The sequence below is a fragment of the Jaculus jaculus genome, unplaced genomic scaffold (assembly GCF_020740685.1).
Source record: "Jaculus jaculus isolate mJacJac1 unplaced genomic scaffold, mJacJac1.mat.Y.cur u25, whole genome shotgun sequence".
Lineage (NCBI taxonomy): Eukaryota > Metazoa > Chordata > Mammalia > Rodentia > Dipodidae > Jaculus > Jaculus jaculus.
In genome coordinates this window covers 1,650,815-1,660,241 of record NW_025423515.1, presented here as the reverse complement: position 1 = coordinate 1,660,241, position 9,427 = coordinate 1,650,815, and the positions used below count along the sequence as shown (strand labels likewise).

The 9,427-nt window shown below is 51.5% G+C and overlaps 1 pseudogene; it reads left to right on the top strand.

Moving 5' to 3' along the window:
- Positions 1-2,947: 2,947 nt before the first annotated feature.
- On the top strand, positions 2,948-5,928 carry LOC123457556 (annotated as a pseudogene).
- Positions 5,929-9,427: the final 3,499 nt, after the last annotated feature.

The following is a 9,427-nucleotide window of genomic DNA, read 5'->3' as shown; positions in this document are numbered from 1 at the left end:
TGGCACAAAGATGTTCATGACTTTCAGGTCAGCCTAGGCTACCGTGAAATCACATTTCAACAACAACAACAACACAATGTTTCTTTGGCTAGAGAGTTGGGTTCGTGATTAAGACACTTTCCTTCCAAACATAAGGACACATGTTCAGTTCCCCAGTACCCATGTAGGCTAGAGGCACAAGGTGGCACATGTGTCTGGAATTGGTTTGTAGTGGCTAGAGGCCCTGGCACAACCATTCTGTCTCTATCTATCTGCCCCCTGCAATGAAGAAATAAAATATTTTTTAAAACTTAAAACAATAAAATTAGATAAAATTGCCTGATATTCTCACACAAAACGCACTGCTTTATTGGTATACATTGCTGTAAGAATGTGAGGGGAAAGGTGTTCTTGATGATGGCTCACATCTATGACACAAGCACTTGGGCACTTTGAAGAAAGAGGACTGTCATGAGTTCAAGGCCAGCCTGGACTGCACAGTGAGATCCAGGTCAGTCCAGACTAGAGTGAAATTCTACCTCAAAGAGAATAAAAAAGATTAGACTTTTTTGTTATTGTTGTTCACAATAAACACGTATACAGAGATAGTGAAGAGATTGTCATTGCTTGTGCTGTAAAATTTCAAAGAATGACTTCTCACTCCCTTGTTATTGCATAGACTGACAATACTATCCATCAATTAATAATTTCAGTGTAAATTCCTGTAACGTGGTTAGAATCAGGAAACCTTGGGGTGAGAGAGATAGCTCAACAGTTAAGGCGCATGATGGCAAAGCCTAATGACTGGAGTTCAATTCCCCGGTACCCAATTAAAGCCAAATAGACAAAGTGGCGCATGTCTCCCAAGACCATTTTCAGCACCTGGAGGCTCTGGTACACACATATTCTCTCTCTCTCTGTTTCTCCCTCTCTCTTGGCCTCCCTCTCTCTCTCTCTCTCTCTCTATCTTTCTGTTTGCAGAGCTATTACTATTTATAACTTATTATATAAGTTTATGTTTGTAAATAAAATATTTTTAAGAATTAACTCAGTATCAAAGTATAGAGAGCCATTATTATATGTATGAACAAAACTAAGAAACAATTAGAAGAATATATAGCATACAAATATGTCCACTTAGACCCCAAATAATGGAGGAAAAGAAAGGAAAGAGAGAAGCTGGGCATGGTGATGCACTCCTTCAATCCCAGAGGCAGAGGTAAGAGTATTGTCTTGAGCTTAAAGCTGGACTGAGACTACATAGTGAATTCCAGGTCAGCCTTAGCTAGAGAAAGACCCTACCTCAAAAATAAAAATAAATAAATAAATAAAAAGAAAACAGGACAGGGAGAGAACTTTAGATATTTGATATTTTTCAGGAATATTGTTGATGTAATAAAAAGAAAAATGATATAACTATAGAAGATATTTGAACACCTACATTGGGAAAGGGACATGTATTCAGAATGTATAAAGAATTTTAACAATGAGAAAATTAACACACCAATCCTAGTGGGTAAGTGATGGAACAGTTGTTTGTAGAAAAAAATGAAATTATAGCAGATGAGCACATAACAATGTGTTGGTTACCTCATTCATAAATTGCACCATAAGACAGAACTGGCCAACCACAGCATACTTACAACAATCCTCATGAGCAGTGATTTGGAGCTTGTGGAATTATCACACAAAGTGGACTGAAATATAAAATAATACTCTTTTCCTCCTCAGGTCTAAACATAACTTCCAAGGCAAGAGACACAATAACAGAGTCAGGGAGACGTGAATGAATGTAACCGTTGCAATTGGTTTCAAAAGAGCAAGAACTACAAAAAACCTTCCCATCATTATTTAATTTGATCAAAAGGTGAGCTATGGGTCAGGAGAGATGACAGTTAAGGCGCTTGCCTACAAAGGCAAAGGACCCAGGTTCCTTTGCTCAGTACCCACATAAATCAAATGCACAAGGCTTAGCAGTTAAGGTGCTTGCTTGAAAGGCCAAAGGCATTTAAGGCAGATAAGGCAAAATGCACAAGGTGGCATATGCATGTGGAATTCCTTTGCAGTGCCCAGAGAACCTGGCATGCCAATTCTCTTTCTATCTGGCTCTTTCTCTCTTAAATAAATAATAAATAAATAAACAAGCTAATTAAATCTGTAATATCTCTATCACACCTTCCAAGGCTCAGGGTCATTGTCTCTGAGCATCCCTCTGTCCTCTCCTGTTCTCCATGGGATGGTCGTTTGTCAGGAGAGAGTTTCCATCAGGGTCTCTGAATCCATGTCACTGTGGGGGAAAGACAAAGAAAATGTCAAATCCAGGCAATTTGAGACATAGGCTGATTGCAACCATAGAAAATAATACATGCACAGTCCTATCTTAAATATTATTATTTATTTATTTTTAGTTTTTCACAAGGTAGGGTCTTACTGTAGCTCAGGGTGACCTGGAATTCCCTATGTAGTCTCAGGGTGGTCTTGCATTCACAGCGATCCTCCTACCTCTGCCTCTGTTCTGCTCAGATTAAAGGTCTGCGACACTACAACCGGCCCTATCTAGAATTTTGAAATTATCGTTTTTTGAATGTTCTATAAAACTAATATACGTAAGTCTATTTTGCAAGAAGTCCCTCTAACCATTGGGCCATCTGCACAGACAATTCCTACAAGTCTATTTCGGGAAAGAAGAACAACGTGTGGTGGTAAGACCTCCCCCCTCGACGTTTCCAGGCCGCGGGTCTGGAGGACAGGGGGACAGTCCCGGGTCGGGACGGGAGGGTCCGCGGTGGGGAAGCGCAGCCTGGGGATTCCGCGTCTCCTGGACTTTCTCTTCTGCAGCCGCCAACCCGCTCAACAACTTCTGCCGGATACTGATGACGCGGACGCGGACGCTCGCTCCTATTGGCCAGCGGCTTTCAGGAGCGGCCAATCCATGCACGGCCCTACCCGGGGTTAAAAAGGAGGAAAGGCGGCCGCGCGGGGACGCAGACTGTCCCCAGTCGGGGCTGAGCGCGATGTCGTCCCACACACTGCTTCTGCTGCTCGCGGCCGCCTCGGGACTGAGCCAGACCTGGGCGGGTGAGTGAGGGGCGGACGGGGAGGCGGACACGGGCAGGCCCGGGGACGCGGCGCGTCGGCCCTCGCGCAGACCCGCCCTGGGGGTCCCCGCCGGGCGGCCTCGCCCCTCCCGTCCGGCCCCTGGCCGGGGTCCGCGGGGTCTCAGCGCCCGTCTCTCCAGGCGCCCACTCGCTGCTCTACTTCGACACCGCCGTGTCCCGGCCCGGCGGCGGGGAGCCGCGGTTCATCTCCGTCGGCTACGTGGACGACACGCAGTTCGTGCGCTTCGACAGCGACGCGGGGACGCGGAGGATGGAGCCGCGGGCGCCGTGGATGCGGCAGTTGGGGGCCGACTACTGGGACCGGGAGACGAGGAACACCCAGAGCAATGAGCAGACTTTGCGGGTGAGCCTGCGGACCCTGCTGGGATACTACAACCAGAGCGACGGCGGTGAGCGGCCCGGGCCGAGGGTCCGCGGGGCGATCGGGACCGCGGGGCGAGGCGGGGTTTCACCTTCGCTTCACGGGGAGACCCGGGGTGGAGGGCGAGGGGCGGGCCGGAGCGGGCGGGGCTGACGGCCGGGGCGGGTCAGGCTCTCACACCATCCAGAGCATGTACGGCTGTTCTGTGGGTCCTGATGGACGCCTGCTCCGCGGGTACGTTCGATACGCCTACGATGGCCGCGATTACATCTCCCTGAACGAGGACCTGCGCTCCTGGACCGCGGCCGACACGACGGCTCAGATCACCCTGCACAAGTGGGAGCAGTCTAAGGAGGCAGAGCGCCGGAGGGGCCTACCTGGAGGGCAGGTGCGTGGAGTGGCTCCACAGATACCTGCAGTACGGGAACGAGACTCTGCTACGCACAGGTGAGAGGAACCATGGGGCTGCTCCTCCTTTTGGCCTGACATGCTGAGCTGCCTGTCTGCAATCAGGAGGCAAGGGTGGTCCAGGGCGTCCTGATCCTCGTCTGAGTGACTCTGGAGGATCACCCTGCTCTCAGGATACTCCAGGGTCTGTCGGGGTGGAAGATCTCTGAAATCACCAACCAGGAGTCCCCTTCCAGGCACCCACTGGGGGCCAGGGCCCCTGTCAGGCGGGGTCTCTGTCCACCACCAGCATGTCTGCGTGTCTGCCCACAGTGATGCTATCCCTTCTTCACTCCCTTTTCCTGAGGGGAGAGTTGGAATATCCCGACCTGACCTGTCTCTTGAACTTTCCACACAGCGTCATTATCCCTCTTTCCATGTTCTGTCCCCTCCCCAGCCCTGTTCATTTCTCCAGTCCTTTCCCAGAACTGTCCTACAAGTACTGCTGGGGTTCTTCAGATGAATGGAAAATGTTTAAATTTTCCACCTCTTTCCCCCAGATCCCCCAAAGTCACAGGTGACTCACCACCCCAGACCTGAAGGGGGTGTCACCCTGAGGTGCTGGGCCCGGTACTTCTACCCTAAGGAGATCACCCTGACCTGGGAGCGGGAGGGAGAGGACCTGACCCAGGACATGGAGCTTGTGGAGACCAGACCTTCAGGGGATGGAAGCTTCCAGAAGTGGGCTGCTGTGGTGGTGCCTTCTGGAGAGGAGCAGAAATACACATGCCACGTGCAACATGAAGGGCTGCCTGAGCCACTCACCTTAAGATGGGGTGAGGATGGGGCTGGGAAGGGGGGGGGGGACAGGAACCCTGGGGAAGGGAGCGGGGTCAGGGCTGAGAGTTGGGAGTGAGGGTCCTCATCCTCCGTTGTCTTCCCAGAACCACCTCAGTCCCCCATCCTCATCATAGCAGTGGTCACTGTCCTTGTGGTTCTCTTGGTCACTGGAGCTGCGGTTATTGTGAGGAGGAGGAGGAAATCAGGTAGGCCGGGTCAGGCTCCCAGTCTTCTCTTTGAGCCCATTTGCAAGTGTGCCCTGGGTCCCTGAGGGGAAGCACTGTCCACTCACACGTGCTCAGCCTGGTCCAGGGAGCTGTCGCTCTAAAGAACATGGAAAATGAAGGACAGGTTTATCACCCTGACGAGTGGGGGCGTGGGATCTTCTTTCCAGAGGTCATGGAGCACACTTCGTGACCCTTCCTGGGTCTGTCCTCAGTGTCATATCACATTTCTGGGGCACACGACGTCACTGTTTCTCACAGCATTTCCTCTCACATGTAGAAAAGGAGGAAACTATGCTCAGGGTCCGAGTAAGTGTGGCGAGTGGGGTGTCCCCTGTGTAAGGGTGCCCACAGAACACGTAGGGAGGTCATACACCCCACAATTCTCTTCCAGCCTCCTCTTCTCGGGGCTCTCAAAGTGTCTTGGTATTTCTTCTCCCCCAGACAGGGACAGTGCCAAGAGCTCTGACGTGTCTCTCACAGCTTGAAAAGGTGACGCCCCAAGGGCCGGAATTGGAAAGAGGCAGAAGGGACAGAACTGTGTCACAGGGACTCTCGGAGTCTGGACCTGTGAAGGAGAGGTGGGTTGTGGGGGTGTCGCCTTCATGCAGCTGTACTGAGAATGTTCCTGACTCTTGTTCTCTATGTCACACAGCTGCCTTGTGGGACTGAAGGGCAGAAGAAGGTTCACATCTCTTACTGTGACTCAGAAACCAAATCTTCTTTCACCAATGGTTTTGAACTTGTCTGTGTTGCCAGCATGTCCACATCCACCTCCTGTCCCCAGGACCACTGGGGAGATGAGGTCACCCCCACAGTCAGATGCTTTCTTTGCCCTGTCCTGTGTGTCCATCCAAAACCCCTCTCTTGCAGCACAGTGCATTTCACTTCCCTGCTGGACATAAGAATCTAATTTTGATTCAAAATCTTAACGTAGGACATTGGTGGGTCAATTAAGAGATATGTTGTTCTAAATTTGATGGAGGAAATAAAGGGTTGCCTTGAGGACCTTCCAGAATCTGTGTTCATTGTATTGAGTGAAGCAGGTGGATCTCACCCCACCCCACAGAGCTGATTGACAGGAGCTCGTCCCCGCCCCACAGAGCTGATTGACAGGAGCTCGTTCCCGCCCCACAGAGATGATTTACAGGATCTCACCCCGCCCCACAGAGCTGATTGACAGGATCTGGGCCACCCTGCTTTCTTTCTCCTCCCAGCCTTTCACTGTCACCTGTGCCTAGGTCACTCCCATTGGAGGAAGGCCTGTTCTCCACCATGGCAGGAGCTGGGCGCACCCTGGGACCCGCTCACTCGCGGTGGTTGACATCTCCTGGGCCTCCGAGGCTGGCCCCAGTAGAGCCACGGAGGTGGCGGCTGCTGGACTCACAGGCGTGGCCGCAGGCGCTAGGCGGAAGGACCTTGGCAGCACTGCCGCGGCTGCTGTGGGCCCTTGAGGTCCCTATTTTACCCCCGCGGCCTGACACCTGCTGCCTGAGGTCTCTCCTCCCCTGAGGTCTCTCCTCCCCTGAGTTCTCTCCTCCCCTGAGGTCTCTCCTCCCCTGAGGTCTCTCCACCATCTCAAGTTTCTCCTCCCCCTGAGGGCTCTCTGTGCTTGGCCTCCACCACCTCCTCCCACCCCGTGCCCCCTCAGCCAGGCTCCCTGCACCCCCAGCTGTACTCCAAGGGCCCTCCCAGCTGCAACTCAGGATCCCTAAGGACTGGACTCCATCGTGTGGACTCCAAGGGGCTTTCCCAGCATGACCACGACCACAGCACGTTCCAGCACCGTGCTGACGAGTTCTCCAGTGGAAGAAGACGCCATAGGATCCTGTGACCAGGACCTCACAGGATGCTGCTCTACAACAACCCGGCCCCTCACATGATTGACAGATCCAGCTGACTGACAGCGCTCAGGGTGATGATGCCCCTCCCACCGAGTACTGATTGTGCTCAGGGGTGCCAGCACCCCACCCACCAAGTACCAAGTAGACAGCATTCAGGTTCGAGATGTCCCGCCCACTGGGTACCTGAGTGCCTGATTGAAAGGTTTAGACTGTTGATGCTCTGACCACCAAGTACCTGATTTAGAACTGTCAATGCCCCACCCACCTAGTAACCTGATTGACAGCACTGAAGATGCAGATGCCCTGCTCACGAGGTACCTGATTGGCAGCACTCAGGGTGCCAGCACCCTGTCCACATGATTGACGGCACTCAGGTTGCTGTCACCCTGCCCCCTTTGAATTGAATGACTGCAGCAGGACGCTTACTCCCTTTCCACTGTGTCCCTGACTGACAGCACTCATGATGCTGATGCCCCTCCCATTGAGTACCTGATTGACAGCACTCAGGAGTGCCAACAGCTCGCCCACCATGTGCCAGATTGACAACACTCTGGGTCCAGACACCATGACCACCAAGTACTGATGGACAGCAATCAGAAGTGTTGACACCCTGCCCAGAGTCCCTGATTGACTGCGCTCAGGGTGCCAATGCACCACCCACAGAATACCTCTCGACAGGTCACAGGACACTCCACGGATGAGCTGAGTGACTGAACATCAGATCTTCCCAAGGAGTGACCTGGACCCTGAGCAGGGAGCTGGATCTCACCCCGCCCCACAGAGCTGATTGACAGGATCTCGGCCCACCCTGCAGATGTCACTGACAGAATCTCAGTCCCATCCGACACAGCTGACTGACAGGAACCTAGCCCCACCCCACACAGCTGATTGACAGGACCTAGGCCACACCCTCAGAGCTGACTGACAGGCTCTCAGCCCATCCCCACACAGCTGACTGTCAGGATGCAGGCCCAGCTCCACAGCCCAGGGGACCATGGTGGCTGCACAAGCAGTACACTATGTTCCAGGTGATCTCAGGACCCGGGCTGATGCAGGCTTAGCAGCCCCCCGCTTCTGCCACAGATCCCAGATGTGAAGAAGCCAGGATGTGGGTCCAGGCCAACCTTCCAACAGTGTGATGCCACCTCACAGCCTCACCTGTGTATGTGGTTCTCCAGAGTCCTCTGATGGACAGGAACATAGCACCCCCTTCTTCTGCCTTGTCACTTGACACTCCCTCTGATGTAGAAGAAATAACTAGACAAGCCATTACTAAACTTTCCCGGGAGGCACAATCTCTTAAGATGCTCCTCCAAGCCTAAATGGGAAAGTCACAAGTGCTCAAGCAATCACGCGACCTTGATTTAGAAATACGCTCCCCCTCCAATTGCCCTGTTCAGAAAACTAAAATCAAAAGTAAAACTCTCCATGCCTTTCCTGTAACTCGCTCCCAAGTTAAACCTATTGACGGAAAAACTAATGAGGAGGAGCCACAGGATCCAGATAGCCAAGAAGAGGGGGAGGAGAATCTGAAACAAAGGAACCTGCTGGGTCAGAAAGCACTGAGAATGAGAAAGGGGATAAAACTTTACTCATTAAAGCCCAGCAATATCAGCGTCTTAAGTTGAAACATATAAACGTGTTAAAAAATGCAGTTACTTCATACGGTCCTATTGCTCCTTTCACTATCTCGCTGTTAGAATCTCTAAGTGAAGACTTACTTGCTGTTAATGACTGGGTTATGTTAACTAAAGCTACTTTAACTAGGGGTGACTTTCTTCTATGGAAAGCTGATTACACTGAGAGGTTCCAGGATGCTTCCCACCGTAATTTCGCCGCTGGTGGTTCCTCCAATTCCTGAACGCTACATAAACTTCTGGGCAACTGTCCCTACGAAACAAATGAAAGACAAACCTCCAGGATTACTTACACAAATTCAACATGCAGCTCTCAAAGCCTGGAAGCGCCTTGCCTCTAAAGGGTCAGCTGTCACCTCTCTTGCTAAACTCAGACAGGGTCCACAAGAGCCTTATAGTGACCTTATCGGCCACCTTACAGAGGCTGCTGAACGCCTCGTGGGAAAGGAGGAAACAGATAATGAATTTGTTAGACATCTTGCCTTTGAGAATGCTAACTCAGCCTGCCAAGCGGCTATACACCCCCATCACCATGTCAAAAATATTTCTCTTACACTTTCCTTAACAGTTAGGTTCCGAGGAAAGGCTAAGCCCAAGCAAAAAGAGGGAAGATGGATAACATGTCCTCTAGCACCTCTGGGATAGAAGCCTCCAGAGAATGCACACCCGCATCAAGGTGGAAAGTAAACAAGAGTGCCCAAGACAAAAGATGTCCCCCATACTGGGGGTCAGAGAAGAAGACACAGTAAGGACTCAGAGCTTAAAGACAGATCACACATGTTGTACACAGGAAAGGACACAACAAGACAGAAAAGGACACAGACACAAAGAAATGCCCCCCGTTACTCACATGGGTCAAGAAGGATCTGGAGGTAGCACAGATTTACACCCACCATGTCAGGCCCATGTGTAGATCAAAGATCCACTCAGGATGAGCCTAGTCATCAGACTCAGGAGGGGAACTGAGAGATCTGATTGGTTGAAGACTGAAGGTGTGCTGATCCCTGAAAAACCTGAAGAAGAGGCAGGAAGCTGT